Source organism: Epinephelus lanceolatus, chromosome 24, assembly GCF_041903045.1.
Source record: "Epinephelus lanceolatus isolate andai-2023 chromosome 24, ASM4190304v1, whole genome shotgun sequence".
Classification (NCBI taxonomy): domain Eukaryota; kingdom Metazoa; phylum Chordata; class Actinopteri; order Perciformes; family Serranidae; genus Epinephelus; species Epinephelus lanceolatus.
Window position 1 is genome coordinate 18,713,176 of NC_135757.1, and position 25,221 is coordinate 18,738,396.

The window sequence follows — 25,221 nt, forward strand, 5'->3', positions numbered from 1 at the left end:
GTAAACTGCAACATTACTATCAGTTTATATTACTAAGGGACTGTTCCTTATTTATAAGGTGGGAGTGGGTGGTGCAAAATGGGGGATCATAGTCTTAAACAAAACATGAATCTAACACATTCACATTATTCAAATTTCTGACAATCCTTGAAAACATGTGCGACAAACAGCTTATTTATACTCCCTTTACGTACAAAAATAGGTATGTCCGTTTCAAAGATTGTGAGTGTCACCGCTGTCATACTTCAATGCGTCCTTTATTGATGGAATTGATACAGCCAGTAGATGGCACCAGAGTGCAGAGTCAACAAACGAGATGACGTGGGAGAGGTTGTAATAGCCTAATGTACCTTTTAATGGAGGCAGCGTTGTAGATGGCAGAGGTCTGTGCGGCCATTATATACATCACGACACGTGGACGGAGAACTCTTCACTATTTTCACTGTATATTACTATATATTATTACATATTACCAATCTGTTACATTCGTGCCACTATTCAAGTATCTCGTTTGAACTATGCGACACCGCTCCCATGATCTCTGGTGGTACTGCTCAGTTTTGTCCGTACCCGTAAGTTTTCAGAAAATGTGCACAAATATGGGCAAAATGGAGGACAGAGGGATTTGCCAAAAATAAATGGTTGGCATGAACCAGATCCTTTAAAAACATTAAATTCTGTGTTCCTGCATGCATGACATTAGTGACAAATTAAGGCTTTTTTTCAACTCCAGGATTTAGTTTCCAACTTTCAACTTTGTTAGGAGGATTTGCATACTTCTCAAGAAATTAGCTGTTTGTTTTGGTGATAACTCTCACTCCTCCAATACCTACATTTGGTTCTAATATACAAAAATATGGCTATTTATGGTGAAAGGAAGGGCATACATTTTCCCCCAGTAATTAATGGAGGCTCAAGGGTTAAGATAAAAATAAATAAATAAAAAAGTCACACCCAAGCCACCCCCCTCAAGTAAAGAACAGTCCCTAATATCAGCACATTGAAAAGATACATCATCACGCACCCCCACAGACTCCGCAGGATTGTGACGCAAGAAGGATGCGTCAGGAAATTAACGTTATCCTCAAACTACAGGCCCAAGTGAAAACAAAGGAAGGAAAACTAAAACAACTCGTATCTACGTTTTATCTGAAGAAAAGGTGAGCCTGCCGGTGTTTCAATGCTGCTGTAAACTAACGTTAAGCTCCGTGGTGAAGTTAGCTAACTTAACTGACAGGTAAACTAGCTGAAGGTTAGCTAAACTTTTCTGGTGTTTTAATTGACATGGCGGATATTTTGACTCTTTTCAGAGTAAAAGTATTAATACCACACCGAAATATATATGTAACATTAGCAAAATGTACTTTCATTGTCAAATAAAACTCCTCCAAGTGGTCGTGTAAAATTTAAAGTTGCCATTTTATGTTTTGTTTATAACAGTGCGTCACATTTCATGAAATTACATGTAGTAGAGTAGAAGTATAAAGTAGTAGAAAATGGATATTACTCAAGTACATTATAAATACTTAATATGTTTATTAAAGTACAGTAGTAATTGTACTTAAAGCTTCATTCCACCAGTGGTCCTTGTGACAGCCAGAAAACCACAGGTGTAACTAATTAGCCGGGTTCCATTTTGGTGCAATGCAGTATTTTCATTAGTAACACCTGTGTTTGACAGGCATACCGTCCATCTTCAGAGGGACCTGTGAAGCAAAATCACACCCATTAAATCCCATCTACAGTCCATACAGCTGAAATGGAGAGGGGAGCAGGTGAATACAAAATATTGAAATGTGTACTTAGTGATTTTCATATCTCTTTCAAAGGCAAGACTGTAACATTGTGATTAAAAATCCCCCTCATATTTCAGAAACTGCTACAGAGTCAAGCTGCTGGTGATGCTACTGAAGACGTGATACAAGGTGAGCTCATATAACATGCAGGTGGCAGTGGCTGCTTTGGAATTGTAATGCATTCACTTGAGATAAAAAAAACATATTTGCCCTGTTTTTCTGAATCAGTGAGATGATTACCTCAGAATTCTGAGAAGTTTTCATAAGAAAAAAAATCAGTTATTGTTTGTCTGAATGACCAAGATTATAGTTAATTTAGGAAAAAGGAGCAGATTATTTTTCATAGGCTGCTGCAATTAGGGTATTAGTAGCATATTCTTAATGAAAATAAGTCACAGCTGTGTGTTTATGCAATGAGAACATATCAGGGACACCCATCTTGCTTTGCAAAATATATAAAAAAGGTTTTCAACCTTTCCACATTTGCTGTCCTCACTCATTCGGTCACAGCAGCCCTGCATACATCAGAACTGCGTTCAGACCTGACAAAATGTAGCAAAAAGTTTATTTAAACAGAAACAGTGGTGCATTAAACACCCTTTTGTGTTACACATGTACACTGCCTTTTAATTAGGCAGGGTTTCATCAAATTTCATTGAAAGGGACTTTATTGGCATGGGGAACATATATTACATTGCCAAAGCAAGCGTAAAATAAAAACAAAAACCATAGGCACAATAACTAAGGATCTACCAGCATTTGTATTACATACATGTTGCTGCTGATTGGATAACACCTCTGACACACCCACCAAATGAGGGACAACATAAGCCTGTTACACACGTTTTGAGATTGAATGTGCCCCAGGTGTAGGCAAGGGTGTTTCTAGACCCAGCTCAGTGGCCTAGTGGTAGAGTGTCCGCCCTGAGACTGGGAAGGGGTGGGTTCGGTCCCCGGCCGGGTCATACCAAAGACTATAAAAATGGGACCCACTAGGTTCGCTCGAGATGAGCCAGACCTGCGCAGATTCGATCACCGGCGATCGGCGCACAATGCATGCTGGTTAGTTTTGTGTCCAACTACATCCCGACTTGCTCTGACGTATTACAAAAGTGGACGGCGATTAAACCGCGAGAGCGAGGCGGCTGCAGTTTTTAGAGCCAGGCGCTGCAGTTGCTCTCCACCGACTGCACCGCCTGGCTCTCACCTGATCTAACAGCTGATTGGTTAAGATGTCGACTCAACAAGATGACATTTTAGATAAGCTTTTCATTTTTGTTGAATTTTAGAGATTAAGATTGTATTTGTCTGATCTGAAGGTTTATTCTGTGAACAGAAAACATGTTGTGTAACTGATGGTGAAGTTCTCAGAGACTAAACACATTCATCATAAACTATACAGTCTACTGTTTATTAACACTGGACTTTTTTAATTATTGAAGTATTTAGCAACACAGAGACTTGTGGTCAGTGGGATGTGAGGATTCTTAAAATAAAGTGTAGCCTACAGATTTGAAGCCCTGACTGTATCTGACTGAGCCTTAATGAAAGCTGTTTTTTTTCCTCTGAAAATATGAACCTTAGTCAAACACAGTTTATTCAGCCTGTGTAGTTGAGGGGACAGGTCAAACTGATATGATGCTGATTTACAGGAGAATTCATGTCAAATGGAGGATAAACCATGAACATAAATCTGTAAAGCATTTTAATTAATTAGTCTATCATAATTAAACCAACTGGTGACTGAAAACAAACTGATATATGGGTCTTATCACTTCTTTAATGAATTGACATCATTCCAGACAGGATGTAAGTGTGTCTTTGACTTCCTGTACGGACTGAAGGCTGCTGGAAACTGTCGGGAAACTGTCCGACTTCACCGCAGCTTTTTGTTACCGCCCCCCGCTGCGGCCGCCTGCTCTCCTCTACTTTCCAGGCGAGGCGCAGTTCATCTCGAACGAGCCTACTGCCTCCCTAATTGGCACTCAGCATCAGGGGTTGGAATTGGGGGGTTAGATCACCACATGATTCCCGAGCGCGGCACCGCTGCTGCTCACCGCTCCCTCAGGGGATGGGTCAAATGCGGAGAACAAATTTCACACACTCAAGTGTGTGACAATCAGTGGAACTTTAACTTTAACTTTAGACCTCAGGCGTCATTTAGGGCTTAGCCTAGATTCCTATCAGGGGGGATTCTTGCGGGGCACTTTTTTTGAGATGTTTGTTTTTTAATGCCCTCTGGCACCTTATTGACATTGAAAGTACAAGTACAATATCAGTTTATTTTGATTGTGAATTAGAAAATGGTCAGTGGTCCACATGGCACCCTAAGTTCATTGACAGACAGTTTCATCATGTTGTAGTTGATGCTTTTGATTGTACAGGAGTATTTCTGAAATATTTGTTGTTAGCATGAAAGCGGGATGGTGAGGTGGAACGACATGCAGCAAAGGGCTGCAGGCTGTAATTGAGCCCACGGCCGCGGCGGCAAGGGCGGGGCCCCTGAACATGGGGTGCCTGCTCCACCAGGTGAGCCAGTGGGCGCCCCCACTATTTAGCTTTTTATATAATTTTATATGGTAGGGCTCCGGACTAAATTTTCCACTGGTAGCACTGGTGCTGCCAGCTTTTTCAGATGGGAGCACTAGCACATGATTTGGTTGCACCCATTTCTCTTTGCTGTTACTCATCTAACCAATCAAATGAAGTTGGAAAGGGCTTAGTGTTGGTCATGCATCGGTGCATGCAGGTTTTGTGCATCTTACTGTCTGTACTGCAACCATGGGTACTGCATCAGCATCAATCTTTCCCTGCCTGCACTTTAATCATTAGTCCTGTCTGAATCGGAGCCTCAGATTGTTTCACCCTCCCCATCAGCTTTCTCCTTTCTCTCCTTATTTTACTTTTAAATTTAATCAGCAATAGACCACTTAATTTTTGGAACATGAAAACAGCTAAATAGATTGTTTTGTAAAGGTTTATACCCTTAAACACACACACATCACGCGGTGCCGGTGGGGGCACCAGTGATAATAATCATCATGCACTCCTATGACATTCAAACTCCCACACTCACAATTAATGTCATATATGCAACCATTTTGGTTGCAGTTTTGACTTGCCCTCAGTTATGTTATTTATTTATTATTTTTTTTTAAATTTAACCTTTAATTAACCAGAAAAACCTCTTGAGATTAAGAGTGTCCTTACCAAGACAGGCAACAACATAGGTTACAGACAGACAGACAGACAGACAACATAAAACAAAAATACAGAATAAAAATATACAGTTCTAAAACAAGCAATATTAAACACAAAATAAGATTACTACAAAGAAAAGCCAAAAAAAATAAGTTTATATAAACTAGAAGTGAACCATAAAAACACAAAAAAGGGCAACTACACATTAATACAAAGACCCAGCTAGGATATGCAGAGCATGTGTCACACAAATGCAATTCAGAGTGCTTTAAATAATGCACAAACTACAGTAAGGATAAAATACAGCACAAATCACTGAAGTGCAATTTAAAATGTTAATTACAGAAGACAAATTCCCTAAATAAGGATAAAACAGTGATTTTTTCCCCCCTGACTCCACACGGCATCATGGCTGGTAAACAACCAAATGTCGACACGTGTCCGTCATCTCAGTAAACATCCTCATATAGCATGTGGCTGTGCATCCTGGGAGCTCATTAAAGGGAGAATCTTTGGATGTGTTTGATGTCTTACACATATAGGTGTGACCCTTTCAGTATTTCCCTGTACAATATGTACCACAGCACGTGGTATGTAGCATGCTCCAACCAAGGCCTATTTTTAAAAAGCTTATTTGGATTTTTATTGCGTACTTAAATCATAAAGTAACTGAAGAGAATTACAGTTAAAGGAAGCAGCACAAACTTCTTCCTTGCCTACAGACACAAGAATTTAAATACCCATGACCACCCTTTGAATTCAAGAAATTGTCACATCATAAAGTGTATAATTATCTTTGAATAAATAGCCTGTCCTTGATGCTGAATATTGCTTCTACTTTAATGTGGAATATTCAAAGAATGTTTGCTGTTTTAAAATGAAGAGCAAAAACTTAACAAGGGTTTCGACATGTCATTAGCAAACACAGGTTGTTTGTTACTTGATGATCAATAAAGTAAGCCTGGGTTAATTTAATGCATAAACAGACTGATATTATGCACTAAATATGTTAATTTTTTATGCTTAACAGATGTCCCTTACCAACAACTGCATCTCCAGTACTGCACTCAAAAGCAATTCAAAAGGGTTAAGAATGTAAGAGCTCTGACTGTGTTGTAATAAAGAAAACCAAAAGAAAACAATGACAACACAATATTAGAAAGGATAAATGGATTTTATTTAATGCTCCTGGAGCTAAGAGCAGTGTCTGCCTTACCTAAAGTTCTAATAAAGTCAGGCTTTATTTTAAGTATAAAGGACACACTCATCCTTAAAATATACACATGTACACACCCTTGGTCGCACCAAGGGATAGGGACAGACTGTGAGGCTCCACAGTGTGTTGCATGTGTTTCTGTGTCAGTGAACACTTCAGCTCTGTCAAGATATCGCACGTCTCCCGACTGACCCTGGTGACAGCTCTGGCACTCTGATCTCCAGTGTGTGTCTGTGGATGTGTGTGTGAGTGTGAACCCATTGCTCTATAGATGTGCTTGCGTGCTGACAATGCAGTGTTAACTCAGCTCACATCCTCTCTTCTCTGTCTCTGAGGATACCCTTTTTTCGGATAGGGTTAGTTTGCAGTGACAGATGTCATATAAGCTGGCGCCAATCGCCGTACGGAGAGAGAGAATGTATGACAGTGATGTAGAAAAAGAGAAGGGTGTAGCCTTCAAACATTTTATCTCTTTTTGCGTCTGGTATAAAACCAGTCAGGTGTTGGTAGATCACACAGTTGGTCACCTTACCAGTCAACACCAAAATCATCTGGTATTGGTGGTGGATGATTGGCCCTGGTGTCCAGTGCACACTCAACAGCTTGTCTGAGTAAGCTTCGTAATGGGTCCCACCTTATGCATGCAACCGCAACCAAAGGCATGCATTTAAGCTTAAACCACCAATATTCAACCAATAATATCTTGACATCTAACCAATTACAGTCTGAAAATGTAACATCAACCAATACTGAATATCTGATTTGACTAAAATTTTAATTTCACAAGGCTACTATATACCTGGACATTCCTTGTCTGATCCTCTCTGAAAACACTCTGACGTGAACTCTGTCTCTGTGTCAGAGGTCTGGATGCTGAGACATTTCTCTTGTTTTGGTTGCAGCTCCAAGTTCTCTTTCTTATGGTTTTCCTTTTTCATTAATTAATCACTGCTATTATGTGTCTGACATAATTTCCATATTGAATGTCCACAGACAGCTACGGTAATGCAGATGTTTCTATTCATACTCCCCAGTAGTAAACGGGATGGCTGGTAGGTGAGCTTACTGTCCTACTGCCGACATTGGGTGAAAGTGAAACTAAGAAGACGATGCTTGGTCTGGAGTAAGTTGCTTGAATACAGACAACACAAAAGCAATGGAGAAGCAAAGAGTACATGCTCTAGCCGTGTTCACAACAACGGAACATTGTTTACACGGACAGTATTAGTCTTGAAATACAGATAGATACGACGTAGAAGAGAGAAACTCATCCCTTTTTTGGTATCGATCCCATTGATGCTAAGATTGATCTTCAAAATGAAATGTAGTATGGAGAGTGTAGATATTTTAGGATCGATCCGCCCACCCCTGTCAGTGTACACTGCCATGGCCTCACTATTATGACACACCCACTTGTAAACGATCCAGTCAAATTCCTCCCAAAGGTATACTTCCTGTAAGGGACCGAGCTGGCAGACAAGAGGAGACTCAGGTGGTTTTCAAAAAAAGGCTTTTATTTTACCCAAATACTGCAAAAAAAGGTACAAATGATAAATATACAGTACAGGCCAAAAGTTTTGACACACCTTCTCATTCAATGTGTTTTCTTTATTTTCATGACTATTTACATTGTAGATTTTCACTGAAGGCATCAAAACTATGAATGAACACATGCGGAGTTATGTACTTAACAAAAAAAGGTGAAATAACTGAAAACATGTTTTATATTCTAGTTTCTTCAAAATAGCCACCCTTTGCTCTGATTACTGCTTTGCACACTCTTGGCATTCTCTCCATGAGCTTCAAGAGGTAGTCACCTGAAATGGTTTCCACTTCACAGGTGTGCCTTATCAGGGTTAATTAGTGGAATTTCTTGCTTTATCAATGGGGTTGGGACCATCAGTTGTGTTGTGCAGAAGTCAGGTTAATACACAGCCGACAGCCCTATTGGACCACTGTTAAAATTCATATTATGGCAAGAACCAATCAGCTAACTAAAGAAAAACGAGTGGCCATCATTATTGTAAGAAATGAAGGTCAGTCAGTCTGGAAAATTGCAAAAACTTTAAATGTGTCCCCAAGTGGAGTCGCAAAAACCATCAAGCGCTACAACGAAACTGGCACACATGAGGACCGACCCAGGAAAGGAAGACCAAGAGTCACCTCTGCTTCTGAGGATAAGTTCATCCGAGTCACCAGCCTCAGAAATCGCAAGTTAACAGCAGCTCAGATCAGAGACCAGATGAATGCCACACAGAGTTCTAGCAGCAGACCCATCTCTAGAACAACTGTTAAGAGGAGACTGCGCGAATCAGGCCTTCATGGTCAAATAGCTGCTAGGAAACCACTGCTAAGGAGAGGCAACAAGCAGAAGAGATTTGTTTGGGCCAAGAAACACAAGGAATGGACATTAGACCAGTGGAAATCTGTGCTTTGGTCTGATGAGTCCAAATTTGAGATCTTTGGTTCCAACCGCCGTGTCTTTGTGAGACGCAGAAAAGGTGAACGGATGGATTCCACATGCCTGGTTCCCACTGTGAAGCATGGAGGAGGAGGTGTGATGGTGTGGGGGTGTTTTGCTGGTGACACTGTTGGGGATTTATTCAAAATTGAAGGCACACTGAACCAGCATGGCTACCACAGCATCCTGCAGCGACATGCCATCCCATCCGGTTTGCGTTTAGTTGGACGATCATTTATTTTTCAACAGGACAATGACCCCAAACACACCTCCAGGCTGTGTAAGGGCTATTTGACCAAGAAGGAGAGTGATGGAGTGCTGCGGCAGATGACCTGGCCTCCACAGTCACCGGACCTGAACCCAATCGAGATGGTTTGGGGTGAGCTGGACCGCAGAGTGAAGGCAAAGGGGCCAACAAGTGCTAAACACCTCTGGGAACTCCTTCAAGACTGTTGGAAAACCATTTCAGGTGACTACCTCTTGAAGCTCATGGAGAGAATGCCAAGAGTGTGCAAAGCAGTAATCAGAGCAAAGGGTGGCTATTTTGAAGAAACTAGAATATAAAACATGTTTTCAGTTATTTCACCTTTTTTTGTTAAGTACATAACTCCACATGTGTTCATTCATAGTTTTGATGCCTTCAGTGAGAATCTACAATGTAAATAGTCATGAAAATAAAGAAAACGCATTGAATGAGAAGGTGTGTCCAAACTTTTGGCCTCTACTGTATAACTAAAGTTCTGGGCCCATAAAAGAGGTCAAATAAACAAAACTGAACTGAATCGACCTTAACACCAACAACAGACCTTACAAAGTGGACACAATGGGGAACATATATACTGGCTGATCAGACCATTAAGACACAAGAGGGATGACAGACAGACAAACACTACCAACTAAGCAATAAATAACAAAACAGAATAATTCCCCCAAAAAAGGTTAACTCAACTAAATTAACCCAACCAAAAATACCAAAACTAAATTTTTAATCAAGAGAAACAAACAATATAACTAAATGGAAAAATAACAGTTTCTCCCTACGAGGTGGCAGGAATTGGTACGGCCCAATTGGCCACTTCCTGTTTTTAACAGTTTCAGTTCCTGGGGCACATCCTTTGCTCGAGCGTGGCCAGATGTCCTTCAGGAGCAGCACCTGCACACTGGTAACTCAAGAAATGAAAATTAGAACAATTTAAAGAAATTAGTGACTGTACAAAAGTTAACCAAATGTGCGCACTACAAATAGAAACTAATGTACTGTCAAAACTGTAAAATAAAATGAGTATGATGTATGAAACAAAATCCAATGTGTTGTCATTTATTTGTTTGTAATGTGAAATGTAATTAAGATTAGCTAAATGAGGGAAAAATGAACTACAAATGTAAAAGAAACCAAAGTGTTAGTGCCACCGGGGGACAGACCTTAATGCAGCTGTGTGGCTGCAAGTGCGGCCATCACACTTCCCATGGGATTGTGTGTCCCCTGTGCCACACACTGTGATCAAGAGAAGTATCCTCAAGTGTCATACAGTGTGCACCTCGTACTAACTCAATAGCAATACCCAAAGCTTCTTAAAATAAAAACTCTCTCTAAGAAATTGGTTATTATTATATTTATATAATATATATATATAATATATTTATTAGTGTTTAGGAAGGTCTTGCTCTGCCTGGTTTGTATTTGCAAGCTGAAGGAAACATGTTATCAATGCAGCTACAAAAAGAAATGTTAGAAGGAACTCTGTACGTGTGCTTTTTAGTGTAAATTACAGTTAAATCATACTGAAACACTGTGCTTATATTCCTTGAAGATTGTGTCTTTGACTTGCAGGCACCAGCTGCCGTAATGTTTTTGTATGGAAATTCATGAAGCTGATGATTGCTAGCCATCTAAACCTATATTGTATCAGTTATTGCCTTCTGGTCTACTCATTAATGAAATCACTTTAGCTGTGCCATGTCACACTGCTGCCTTTCCACCTCTATGTTGCATGAACAGCCTAGATTGTGGGTGAGTCCTCTTCCTGTGTTGCACGTCAGTCCTGTCATCCTGTCTCTGTGTGTAATATCTTTAGTAATGCTATAAACATAATCACATCAAGAGGAAACTTATCCTGGCTAAGCTCTGAGATTTGATATCATTGAACCACGTTAATATCATCACATCCATTACCACCCATGTGACTGGTCAGCAGAATGTGTCATAGACATAAATAACAGACGAGCAGGTGTGTGATTTTGGATCTGTTTAGTTTTTCCAAATAACACACCAACAATACATACTTACCCCGAGACATTTCAAAATGAACAGTTTGACTTGTTCCTTTTAAAAATAACTGTAGATAACTTGATTTGGCAGGGACAAGGTGCATCTGTTTTACTCTCTGCCCTGTCCCTGGCACAGGACTGGTGGCATAGTTTCTTCACAGAACAAATGTGACTATTCTTTGAACAGAATGTAACAACACTCCTGCCATCCTGGAACAATAGGCGCAGTCCTGTGCTGTGACTTTGTCTCTGAAAGTTTTGTGACAGAGTTTTTTTCAGCAGCTAGTGTTTCATTTGTCATGTACTGCAAATGAATATTGTTACAGAAATTATAAGTTCATAGGGCCTGGCATTGATTATATTAAAAGACTTCACAGTGATGTTGCCAGGTATGCATCCTGAATCTCTGATGCATTAAAATTTGATAGTACGCAGTAGACTCATGATCGACACAACCAGGGGACACACCCTATTTTTTTTCTTACCTGATAATGCTTTGTTGAGAACAGCGAGTCTGTATTGAAATCATGGAGGTAAACAAAAGAAACTTTGCTGTCAAAAATAAATACATGTTAAAAATTCCACTGGTCACTATTTTCTTACCATCTGTGCCTCTTTCTTGCGCAGATGAGATCCACTATTCATAGCTTTAATAATCGGGAAGAGACTCGCTACACAAATAATCAAAGCTACAAACTTAGTAAATGAACTCACATGACCACTGGTTGATGGTGTATTCACTCATATCAATGATGATGATACTGTACCATCATCAAGAGGACACGGTGTGTCGAAAAAATACAGTATTTTTAGCAGCAGCTGCCATTTTCTTTCCATCTGTGCACATCTCTTGTGTAAGAAGAGATCCTGTTTTGTTCATAGTCTCAACAAGTGAAGGGAAAATGTAAAACTCCTCTCAGAAACATTTGTATAAAGTTTTGTCAACAAAGTTTTCACATTGGGATTTTATCTGTTTAATTTTCAGATACATTGTCAACATCCATGACCATTATTATAGACCATTTCACTGGATTTTAACCTTTTTATATTAAACACAAACGTAAAGGTCCAGTGTGTAGGATTTAGTGGCATCTAGCAGTGAGGTTACAGAACTGAAACTTGTCACGTGTGCCATACGCGTAGGAGAACTACAGTGGCCGGCGCTAAAACACTAGTGGCCCTATCGAAAGACAGTGTTTGGTTTGTCCATTCTGGGCTACTGTAGAAACAACATGGTGGAATTTGTGGAAGAGGGCCTGCTCCATCTGTCCATGCAAACGTCTCATTCTAAGGTAAAAAAAAAATATGAGACTTACTGCAATAAAGAAACACTGTACATGTGGTGCATGTGGAAAGTATATGACATTTTGTATAAACCCACTGTAGTTTCATCTGGCTATTCAAACAACGTGAATATGAGAATAGTGGGATCTTCTGAGTGCTTTTCAAAAGACAGTTTTATGACAAAGAAATCTCAGAACCAAATCGGGAGTCTGATTTATCATTTCAAGGAATAGTTTGATATTTTGGGAAATACGCTTATTTGATACCACTCTCAATATCTGCCAGTGAAATATGAAGCTGCATCTGGTTGGCTAAGCTGGGCGTAAAGACTGGAAACAAGGGGAAACAGCTAGCCTGGCACTATCCAAACAGGCCCCCAGGAAGTGTGCTGAGCTTTGAAGACAATTTTTGTAGTGGCCGAACAGTGTCTCTGCACCGTCACATGATGCCCTGCAGCCCAAAAAGACTTTTCCTCATAGACTTACTGGCTATGACTTGTTTTACTATCAGAATGTAAGCCATTTGTTCTGTTAACATTATGAAAGTATAGAAGAGCTGCACGAGTCAATCAGTTTATCCCTATTTAAGTTAATGGAGCGCTAAACTGGAACTAGCCGGCTTGGCCGTTGGAAGTCTTGTGCGCCTGCTCTATGGACCCAAAGATGCAGAAGCAGTGCTGATTATCTGGGTAATATTTGCACAGCAGTTGAACCATGTTGGCTACATGCGCCACTGAGCAACTTTCATAGGAATGAATGGGGCCCCGCCTCCAGTGCTGTATCCAGGTCTCTAGATCTAGATCCATGTTGTGTGTTTTATTTGTTGTTTGAATGGCCAACTAAACATCAGGATGAGGGACAACAGTTTGAAAATTAGCCCTTTGGCTGACACTGGCGCATTTACAGTGATGCTGATCAATGTGCACTATCCCCAAGAATAAATAACTAATTAAAAAACTCACAGTGACAAGACTACAGGAAGCTGAGCACAACGTTCACTGTCACTGTCAGTGCTTGTCTCTCCAGACAGTCCAGCTCATTGTTTAGTCATGTCTGTACACTGTATCTGTTCTTGCTGCCTGAGATAAAACTGTCTCCTGTCCTTATAAAGCCATGATGCTGCACAGTGAGACACACACACACACACACACACACACACACACACACACACACTAGCACATCTATGTGTTGTCTGTATGCAGCTCATGGTGAGAAAAACTCAGTCTGCTCATTTGTGCCACATATTTCTGTAAATATTTTTTAATCCACCAACACACATTAAAAGAAACATCTTACTGGCTCCATTTTATTGGATTGATTAATTTGCCCAAACCTTTGTTATTTTATCCTGAACTGTCTGTCCCTAAACACAGCTAATGTGTGTTCTCTGGAAGGTAACGGTTGGCCTCGAGGCTTACAAGATGATTGTTGGAATAATCATATTTCCACCGGGCCTGCTTAGGATCATTTTCAGCCTGCTAGGAGTTTGGCGAAGTCCTCTGCAGACTGGAACTGCTTTAATATACTGAATATGCAGGCTTATGGGAAAGACTGATGAAGCCATCGAGCAGTAAACTGCTCAGTCGAGTTAGCTGAGGTGGCAAGCAGCTGCCACTTTGAGCATCAATGAAGCAGATAACAGCAGTCACAAATTAACCCATGTAAATGCCTTATAGCATCGTGGTCCCAAAGAATCCACATCTTTTCTTCTTTTTCAAACAGTTATAGGCAGCTGACTTTGTGTCCCATGTGTGAAACATCTGAGATGACTCATGGCGAACCTTAACTTCCTGAAAAAATCAAGACTTATAAAGGACTTAGTGGGAAAATCACAGAAAAGTGAACCTGCTTGAGATATGAGGATGTTCAGGGACACAATTTCCAGGTTATATGAGGCACAAATGGACATGAGCCAACAGAAATGGGACAATAAATAGACTTTTATGAGTTTATAGGTCTCATTGTCATTCTCGCTACAGGCAGACCCATGTAACGGCTGCTGCCCACCATTTCTAAAAGGACCCAATGAGCCAGAAAATTTGTCCAAGAGCAAAGAAGGAACCACTTGTCCCTGTGTTACTCTTTGTATGACATTATGTGTGTGTGTGCTTCGGAGTGGATGGGTTTCTGTGTTGTTGTTCGGTTCACTCTCCTGGGGGCTAAAGCGAGTTGCAGAAATGTTTTCCCTCTTTCCATCCTCTTGCACTCTCTCCTCCCTCCATCCACAATGCTCTCAATCTCTCTCTGTTAGTAGGAGGCAGGAGGCTGCCCTCAGGCAGAAGTTATTTCTTAGGCAACTGCAGCTGTCTACTCTCAGTGCAACACACAAACTCGCATGCTGAAACTTTACAGATGAATAAACCATGTCACCTCTGTAGAAATAATAAACAGAAACTGCAGTAGCATGAAACATCTATTTAATGACGAAATTTTCGGCTGTAGCAGAGTAATAAGTTGAGTTTAGGACTGAATTAGAGCACACTGAGTGGGCACAGATGTGCTTGGACAGTCGAGGAACTAACAAGATGAGACTGCATCGCTTGATGTTTCTGTATGACTGCTAATGTCATCACATTTAAGATTTTTACCATTTTATAGTTAGTTTTCATACAGATCTCAGTATTTAGTTCAAACTGTGCGCTGCTAAGGGCTGGTTATCAGTACTTGATACCCTTAAGGTATTGATCATGTGTACTTGAAGTGAGAACTGTGCAGCTGTGTTATCTAGAAAAATAGAAATATGGGATCTGGACTCGGTATCAGCAGGCAAAAAAATGTAACTGCCACTAGTATCAAATGTGGAAATGAATGGATAAAAAAAGTTGTCAAATGAATCACTCTATAGTATGGGTGTCACTTTAAGAATCATATAGTTGGTACTGCTGTTGGGGCGGCTGTGGCTCAGGAAGTAGAGCAGGTCGTTCACTAATCAGAAGATTGGCAGTTTGATCCCCAGCTCCTCTGGTCTGTGTGTTGAAGTATCCTTGGGCAAGATGCTGAACCCCAAATTGCTCCCGTTGGCTGTTCCATCGGAGTGTGAGTGCGTTTAAGCTGAGTAGCAGGTGGCTCCTTGTATGGTCGACCACCTGTGTGTGAATGGGTGAATGTGACGTAGTGTAAGAGTGCTGTGAGTGGTTGGAAGATGAGAAAGGCGTTATACAAGTGCAGGTCCATTTACCATCCCTCTTTTGTAATCTTTTCAAGATACAAGACCCACCATGCAGACAGTGCAAAAGGATAAGTATAAAATAGAAGCGATAATACAACATAAAAATAAATAAGAGCAAGAGCAGGGTAGCTTTTAAATGTTACCAAGCCTTTGGTGCTGCTGTAATGTGTGACTCAACATACCAACTGTCCCGGTGTGACAGTAACATTGATTATTGTTGGTTTATATAATTGGTTCTCATGCTGTGAAGCATTAGCAGTGCTAATAAGATAGAAATCAATGAATATGGAGATTATCGAGGCAGGCCCACAGGCAGGCCCACATTGCATTAACCACTGGTTTCATAGCGTAGATATTGTCTGACATGATTCATACAAATATAAACTTACCTGACTAAATACAGCTGACTTGACTTTGAGGTTACACTGGTGACACTCAGTGATGCTCAGTGAGGTGTGATAAAACAGGCAGAGGAATACATTTTTGCCTCTTGTGCACTGTCAAAAGACTCAGAGAACCTTGAAATTTAATTGGATGGTTTCATTTCATTTCATTGTGGCATCATGACGAAGTTTGAGGTTACAGCACACTGAGCACTAATTAACAAGACTTTTCTGCTTGTAGAAAAAGAATAATGAAGTACATTAAGAGGGGACTTGGTATCTTTGCAGACTCAAAGCTGTTTGTTTCGTATGTGTGTCCATTAACAAGAAGAAAAAGTTTGTTGTTTGTCAGCCAGATCTGCTGCAAGTAAAATTTAACTTTTTACTAAACTGAAGATTTTTTTTTTATTTTTTTTTTTTTAGCAAAGATCATATTGTGTCTGCATGAGGTCTGTAGAGGTTTGACACAAAATCAGCACCCTTTTTTTCTGTTTGAGCACTGAGAAGTGATCAAGCAGTTCTGTAATGATGATGGCTGCATACCTTATGAATTTTGATGAATGAAAGTTACTTTTTTTTAATCTTGAAATTTGTAAATAATAAGGCAATAAGGAGCTCTAAACCTGCACAGTTATAGCCACTGTTTCTTTATATTTTTACTGTTTTATAGATTCAGTTTTACCAATCAAGTTCTTTTCATTTCAGTTTTCTGGTGCGATTTCAACACAAAACAAACCATTTCAACTAAAATGTTGCCCACAGCAACAATAAACAAAAAATACTAATGTGCAATAATAAAGGCAGATCAGGAACAGATTACACCCCACAGGAGTATAATAATGTCATTGCAGATAGAAAATATGTTAATTGTAAAAACAAAGTCTAGCTAGAAAGGTGCACTCTGTAGGGTGCAGCTCTCCACCAGGCAACCACTCCAGATATCTCTGGTAATATCAGCAGACGCACCGCAGCATGTTTCAGAAGCATCCCAAAAGCTTAGGAGAATACAATTACTAAAAGGCACTATATGTGATATATGAGCCCTGTTAACACCAAACCCTTTCGGTATGGTACCTTTGGAACCAAAAGTAACCCTTCAGACATGGTACCTAGAGCCTGGGTCCGCAAAGCGTTTTCACTGCCAACAGTACCTTTTAAATGTGGGCAGGGTTGTTGTCACTCACTGCTTCATCCAGCTCTCACTGTATTTCCTCTTTACCGGTGACACAAATGGAAGTCTGCAGTTTATTTATTGCCCACAGAACAAGGCTGCACGGCAACATTTTCTGAATAAAACAGAACAGGCTGCAGTGAGAGTCTCACTTGATGAGATAATTAGAAATAGCGAGTTTGTGTATTTAGCCCTTCTAAGGCCAGCTCAGGGGTTTAGTGTTGCCGGAGCCCACAGGGACGACGCTTCGCAATGCTTTTTTTTTCTCCGAGTGAGGATTAGAATATATGCAGTTCACATAATCCAGTCGAAATTAATAAACATTTTAAATGCTTGAAGATCCACTCATTACTAAAAGTGTATGTCATATAAAAACGTACGTAATGGTCAAAGTTGGTAAAGTGAAATTTAAGGAGTGCTGATAGATTCACGCCGTCAACTCGTGCATTGAGTAACATTACAAGTTAACGTTCCACCTTAAAAGTTGCTGGCAGTCAGCCTAGTGAATTAAATCATTTTTTTCTCCGACTCCAGCTGCTGCAAGAGGCAGCAAAACATCCTTTCATTATATAGTTATATTTTACTAATAAAACTCTCCACGAACAGTGGTTACATGAGCCTCAAAACCAGCCACAACTCAGCCCTGAGCAGAGTGACTGTCTGCTATTGACCAATCAACAGACTGCAGTGTTCACAGCTCCACCTTTTAGTACCAGATCTGTGTGCTAGGTACCCCGACAGAGGGGGGACCCAAAAATGGGGACGATATGGAACGGTTCCATTGGTACTATCCTCTTTTACCGAACTTAACTGAACCGTACTGGACTGCTTGGTGGAAACGGGGCTATAGATACAATATAATTATGAGGAAGAATGTATTTGGATACCTAAAACACAGCCACAAACCTTTGATTAATGTATTCATAACTAGACTTTAAACTGTCTTAACTTTGTCTGTCAGCCATAACACAACAAAATAGGAAATAACAACTTTAAACACAATTAAAACAGACAAAAAAGAGAAACCATGTAACTACATAGCCTACTTACTTAGGGGAGAAGCACAAATATCAAGGAAAAATGCCCAAATCAACAAAATCAGCATGACAAAATTGGGCAGGCAAACACTGGCTTCTGAAACGTTTCTGGTGTGGTATGAGGTCATGCAGCAGATAGAACAAAACCAGGTGGTAGCTTTGCCTGATGGACTTGTCCCTCCTGGCTCCCTTTGTCAAGATGGCAAAGATAACAAAAGCAGGGACTAATTCGTCTTGTAACGTGCCTTACTTTAGCAGATCATAACATATTGAGTTTGAAATTAATCTGCAGGTGCTTCGGTTCAAAATCAGATAAACCGTTCTATGGATGTCAGTGCTTAAGCCACAATCAAAGCCAAAATGAGACCTGCAACTGACTGTGCAGCTTGATGTTTTAGTTGAGTTAATTTCTGGAAAACTTGCAGCCCCTAGTGAGTTAAGAGGAATTAGACGTCAATGAAGATATAAAACGGTCAATAAAACCGGTGTTTGGTCCAGTAGTTTGCGAGATTAGCTTGAGAAGGACAGACACACACACTCACATACACACTCCCTCGTGCACACACATTACCAATCACACAATAAAAATAGATGCACACATTATGGATTCTTTTGAGAAACAGGTGTGTGCTAAATTACAAATGTGTTTGATAAAAATGCCAAATTGGTGCCTAAGTGAGATGAATAGAGCAAGGGAGGAAAAGAGAGAAGTGGATGAAAGATAAAAAAGGAAAAGTGTGCGTGTTTGTGTGTGTAAATTGTTGTGCAAACCCATGGGGGAAATTGAGGCTGGGTGGCTTGATTAGATTAAAGCTAGCTTAGATCTACAGACTGTTAATTACCTGACCCAGTATATGTGTGTGTGACTGTGTGTGTGTGAGTGTGTGTTGCCGGTGGGTGTGTCCTTGCATTTGTGCTACAGCAGGGCTGAGTAGAATTACTGAGTCCTGAGTCGGGGGAGCATCTGGTTTGAGAGGGATGGGCGATTATAGCAGCATGCAAATGATAAGTATGCACGTTATGTGCATCTATGTGTTTGTGAGCGTGTGTCCTTGCAGCATGAACATAATAATCTTTGTGATAGCTCAGAGGGAGGGGAAGTAAGCCACAGTGTATAGCCTCAGTGTATCCACCTTGTGCTGACTTTTTTGTTGTTTTTGTGCATTTTTGTTATAAATCCTCGAGGGACTCCTATTGTCCCCAAACATAAAATATCAAAACTTTCATGGATGGTGTAGGATGAAACTCTGTTGTGCCTTATTGTCCAACTCTCAAGTGTGTTAAAATATACTTTATTTGTATAAAAATGTTTGTTGTCATTAGCCTTTGACCCCTGGGGATACGCCACAGTCTTTATTTGTAGCACTTTTCATACAAGTTAGTGCACTTTCAATAGACACAGGACTGTACAAATCAGGGCATTAACGACTTTGATTTTTTTTCAGGTTGACTTATCTGTCAATAAAGTCGAAGTCGAGTCGACAAGTCATTTGATGACGTCATCACATTGACACGGTGGAGGAAAGTGATGTATCTCCACACATGTGATGTGTGTCTGTCCCGAACATACTCGGGCGGAACGGACTCTGCGGAGGTCCGCGCGGACTCAAAGCGGATGTCCGCAAGCCCTGTGCACGCAAAGCTCAGATTTTACGAGCGGACTCCGCTCCGCGCACCAGTGACTGCTCGGCATGTATTTTTCACATTGCGGGGATTTTTCACGGTCATTTTTACAAGAAAATACAACGCAGAAGTGCGCTCGACTACAAAAGCCCGAATGACTGCGGACATTCCTGGCGGAGTCTGCTCCGCTTATAGTACGCCCGAGTATTAAAGTATCAGTGTAAGCCAATCAGAGGCAGCGATTGCATTCCATACACAAGCACACAGAGAGAGAGAGAGAGAGAGAGAGAGAGAGAGAGAGAGAGAGAGAGAGAGAGAGAGAGAGAGAGAGAGAGAGAGAGAGAGAGAGAGAGAGAGAGAGAGAGAGAGAGAGAGAGAGAGAGAGAGAGAGAGAGAGAGAGAGAGAGAGAGAGAGAGAGAGAGAGAGAGAGAGAGAGAGAGAGAGAGAGAGAGAGAGAGAGGGAAAAAACACACGACTTGTCGACTCCTCCCGGGGGGTGCTGACTTGTGCCACTGAGGTTGACACGTCGACAAATCGACTTTTCTGTTAATGCCCTAGTACAAATATATAAACAGAGAAACAATCGTCCAATGCATGCACATGAAAAAAAAAAAGAAAATGAAATTAGACAACTAAATAGACTGAGGACAGGAAATACCATGTATAAGAGGCAACAGAAACACTCAACATCAATACAGTGAAATTAATAAGTAAATTTTACCCAAGAAAAGCACACGAGATTTGAACCAATGTTGTTTCTTTTGTGCAAACACAGCAAAACTGAAATCTTGTTTCTTGTAATTAGTTACACATGAGACCGCCAGATGAACCACAAAAAGTTAAAAAGTCTGGGGCCAATGAAAGACGGAGAGAGACAGAGTGTAAGGAGGTCTGTTGGACAGAGCGTTTAGTCAAAGTGTTGAATAGATTTTCAGGAAGTAGTTTGTTCTTCTCCGCTCTGCCAACGTCATCGTCGCTGGCTTGCACATTTTCCACTGGCTTTGCCAACTCTTTCTCAGCCTCTCTTACACACACACACACACACACATGCACACACACACACACACGCACACACACACAGATGCATTTAACTGGGCACGAATAGACAGGGACACATGTGGACACGCAGATCAGTGGACATGTAGGCTTTATAAATGAGCAAACTAGGTCTGGCAAGCTACCTCGCTCTCACACACACTGTCACACACACACACACACACACACACACACACACACACACACACACACACACACGCATTTATAAGCCTGCTCTTAGTTGCGATCGGAAGCTCTCACTGTGCGTGTGTATGTGTGTGTGGAAGCCGAGCTTTTAGCCAGCAGTGATGCTGGTGGCACCAAAACAATGTGGTCATTATTGGACTCGACACAAAGCCAGGAGGAAAAGAGCAGGAAAACATAGAAACAGAACGTACAGAATATATGCAGTAGCTGTACCTGCTCTGTTCAAACATCTCTCAGTGCAAAAACATATATATGACACAGAGTAAACTTGTTGACAGAGATGCCATTTATAGTGTAGCAGTCCTTTGAAAATGCCTGGCTATGTTCTGTCACGATGGGAAATGTTACAACGCTTTATGTAATTTATTTTTTTAAGTGCAATTCAGTACTTTGCTTTGGTATGTGATTTGCTGCATCTGAGAGCCCGGTGAGATGGCTGCCTGGCTGCCTAGCTGCAGACCAATGTTCGAGACCAAGAAACAACAAACCGGCTGTTTTTTAGTGACACATCACGCCATTTTTAGAGGCCAAAATCTGGTGTTTTTTTAGTGACTCGTAGCAGCATTTCCAGCATTTTCAAAAGTTGAGGACATATCGATGTGAGAAAATATACTTCATGAACCTTTGAAATCTTTTTGAGTTTTGCTCTGTTCTAAACAGCGTATTTCTATGAGGGCGATTGGGTTCATCTGCAACAGGAAACAGTTTGTCAGTCTGACTACACTTGCCTGCACTTTCTCTCTCTGCTGTTCTCTGTGGTCTTTGTACTTTGGGGTTCCCCTCAGTAATTACTATGCTGAGTGGCCCCAAAAACAACAACAGTCCACTGTGGCTGCGTGTCAAGGCAGGAAACTAACTTTTCTGCTCAGTGGCCTCAGAGACAAAGACAGCCCTGTTTAATCAGCCATTTACTTCCATGCGAGTATTTTTGTCAGTGTTTACTCAGTCAGATCTGGGAAAAAATGCAACTGGATGGCATTTTCTATATTGTGATGATGAAGAACATTTATCCCCAAATGAAGCAATGTTTCAGCTGCAAAGCAGAATGGGAGCTGTTTAGTTTAAAAATGGTTTCCAACTACGTCTTGTGTGCAATATTGATGACTTATATCTTGAGAGAAAACATTAGCACAGAATGGATACGTCTGTGACAGTGACTGTGCCACTTTGTCTTTCCAGGATGTCTGCCAGTCTTCCCTGGAAGGAACAAACCCAGTTATCATCAGCCAGTGTGGGTGAAACAAGATTGAAGGAGCATTTCTAAATGTAGCCGAGGGAACAAGATCCACTGTGCCAGTAAGTGATAACACATCACCCTAGGTCCTCAGGAACCATGCATCTCCAATTACTCCCTTTTATACTAAAACACAAAGATTCCAATGTCTAATGCAGCAAAATGACAAATACCAGCCTTTGTTTGTATAGAGACAATGGGAGATTTCTCCAAGACAAAAACTTTATAAATGAAACAGATTGAGACCCACACTCTCCGAAAGTACACTTTCTGATAACATGTAGGAAAAGCTTGTTGGTTTAACATATAGTATAATAATAACATTATAAGGACAAAATATGCAAACAGTTGTTCTTTTTAATTTTCAAACTTGTTTTTTTGGTGTCTACTAAAATATGTTAACTTGCTTTAATGATACGGAAACACTTTATTTTCCTCATACTGTCTTCGCTGGACAACCTGTTTTCACCCTCTGTATGAGACGCTCCGTCTTAGCACCTGTCTCTTTAAATCTCCTGCCAAAAAAAGCCCAGTCTGCTCTGACTGGTCAGCTTTTCTCATTCTTCCACATTTCAGTGTCTCTGACACGTCATTGCAGCTGGGGAATGACTCTAACAGAGAATAGCAACACCCTTTGACTGTGAAAAATCGCCAATTCATGCTTCTAAACAAATCTTCATTACTGGACATGTTCCAGCAGGAATACGATTCAGCATCGGGGAGAAAACAACATCGGCAAACAAGATTACCTGTTTCCCTGACGTTAGCATGTAGCTACATGTAGCAGAACACTTGCAGTAGTGTGTTTGGAGCAGATGACCATATAAAGAAATCTGCAATGAGCTGGCATCAACTTGTCTCAAAAATATTGTAAACAGAATCAGAACGGTCTGAAGCTTGAGGTTTTTGCTCACAGGGATTACTTTTACATACCTTTACCTCATTTTAAATATGGCCATGTTAAATAGGAACATCCATCATTGTAACACTATATATATGACAGAAAATAAGAAAAAAAGCATAATATGTCCCCTTTAAAGACAGTTAAATAAAACCAAAGTAATATTTAAGGTTACCAGTGATGTACATATTCAGATACCCTTCACTTCCAGTACTATGTTTGCAACTGTTGTGTAACATGCACTAAGGGTTAAGGTTTTGGAAAACCCTTCTCGTTCCTGGTAGTAGGCTGGTAAACTCGGTTAGAGGCCACCGGGGGATGAGAAAATAAGATTTAATGGCCATTTGAGCCTGGGTGAGCCCAGATGAAATAAGATTTATGTGTCATTTCTTGATATCAACCCAAGGGCCAAAGCAGATAACAGATCAAAGATCACAAGTAACAGGAAAGATAAATTCTCTAGGAAGATGATGGAGGGCAGAGAGAAGAGGGGAAGAAGAGCAGATGCTGTTTTATGGAGCTGTGAGTGCAGGAAGATTGATGTAAGGTTAGACTGTGGCTCAGTGTGGAAGAAGTCCACAGGATCAGTGAAGATATTGCTGGTACAGACAGTTGAAGTCCTGACCCACTTTCCACTAGCCTTAGCCTGTGTTGCATAATGCATCTTTGGATAGGCTTCTTTCATCAATATTCCCTTTGCAAGAAAAGCACATAAAAATCACACTCTCACTTGCAAACTAAATTGACTTTTTGACCATTTTTGACAATAAATTATGTCAATGAGATGCTGTAGAACAAATTACATGGTGAAAATGTAGTCATTAAATGTGAAATAAAACTTATAATCTGAAAAATGGAAGCATTTTTCAAAGTAGTCTGGCTTTAATCACTCTCTAGACGGCTTCTCTGACAAATCACCTAAACCACACTGACTTTTCTGCACCGCTTTAACAGTAAGGGTCAACTCCATACACATTCTTTTCTAAATTTCTCAAATGGAAATGTCTCCTTAGTAGGGTTGATACACATTCTGGTTTCCCTGGGATTGTTCTCTTTTTTTGAGTGACTGCCCCAGAAATCCCAGGACACAAATTGTTTTGTTTTTTTTGTGTGAAATGTACTTCGACTTTAGTATGTCAGAGTTGCAAATAGAACCTGATTCTTCTACTGCTATTGCCATTTTTCCTCTTTACATGGAGACACCCAATCCAATCCAGTGTCTGTAAACAGGTAAAAATGAGTAGAACACAGTGACAGTTGGCTTCTTTTCAAATACAAAAGTTTACCTTATCACCTAACAACTGCTGCATGGGCTGTGGCTTTCTCAGGTAGGCTATCCGGTCATTTCACATTATTTTGTGCAGTTAGTAGGCTACTGTATTCCCTGCTGTACTGTGAGAGCTTTACACTTTTTAACCGACTGACTCTTTTATTTTGAAAGCCCCTGACTGGATGTTGCAGTTAGGCTACTCTTGTGTCTTGTGTTGATGATTAAGATAAAGTCAGTTTTAACAAATTACCACATGCATCAAAAACCTGGATTGCTCTGAAACAACTTGAGAAAAATGGTTCGTAGGTTTCAACTTTATGATCAATGATCAATTGTTTTTCAGCCACTGATGTACCCAGCCTGTACGTCTGTGTCCATGGCAACCTGTCTTCTTAACCTATTAAAGACTGAATGAAGATTATGCACTCTTGTTTTTTTTCATGGACATGGTATAAAGTTTACTCCAGGGTGCTGGAAAGGAGGCTCTGACCGATTGTCCAACCTTAGATTCTAGAGGAGCAATGAGGATTCCATCCTGGCCGTGGAACAGTGGACCAGCTCTTTACCCTTGCAAGGCTGCTGGAGGGTTTGTGGGAGTTTGCTCATCCAGTCTACATGTGCTTTGTGTACTTGGAGAAGGCTTATGAGATAGGGTAAGGAGCTCGGACATCAGCAGGGAGCTCAGAGTAGAGCCGCTGCTCCTTTGTGTCGAAAGGGGTCAGTTGAGGTGGTTCCGGTATCTGATCAGGATGCCTCCGGGGCGCCTCCTGCTGGAGGTGTTTCGGGCAGGTCCCACTAGTAGGAGGCCCCAGGGCAAACCCAGAACACGCTGGAGGGATTACATATCTCGTCTGGCCTGGGAACGCCTTGGGGTCCCCCAGGAGGAGCTGGAAAGTGTTGCCGGGCAGAGGGATTTCTGGGGTGCTTTGCTCGGCCTGCTGCCCCGCTACTGGGCCCCGGATAAG

The 25,221-nt window shown here is 40.9% G+C and overlaps 1 long non-coding RNA gene across 1 annotated transcript; it reads left to right on the forward strand.

The window, feature by feature from the left end:
• The first annotated feature begins 1,678 nt into the window (after positions 1-1,678).
• Positions 1,679-22,129, forward strand: LOC117249870 (uncharacterized). The gene is made up of 3 exons (XR_004501012.2): positions 1,679-1,775; positions 1,874-1,925; positions 22,031-22,129. It is a non-coding gene; the product is annotated as an uncharacterized LOC117249870 (long non-coding RNA).
• Positions 22,130-25,221: the final 3,092 nt, after the last annotated feature.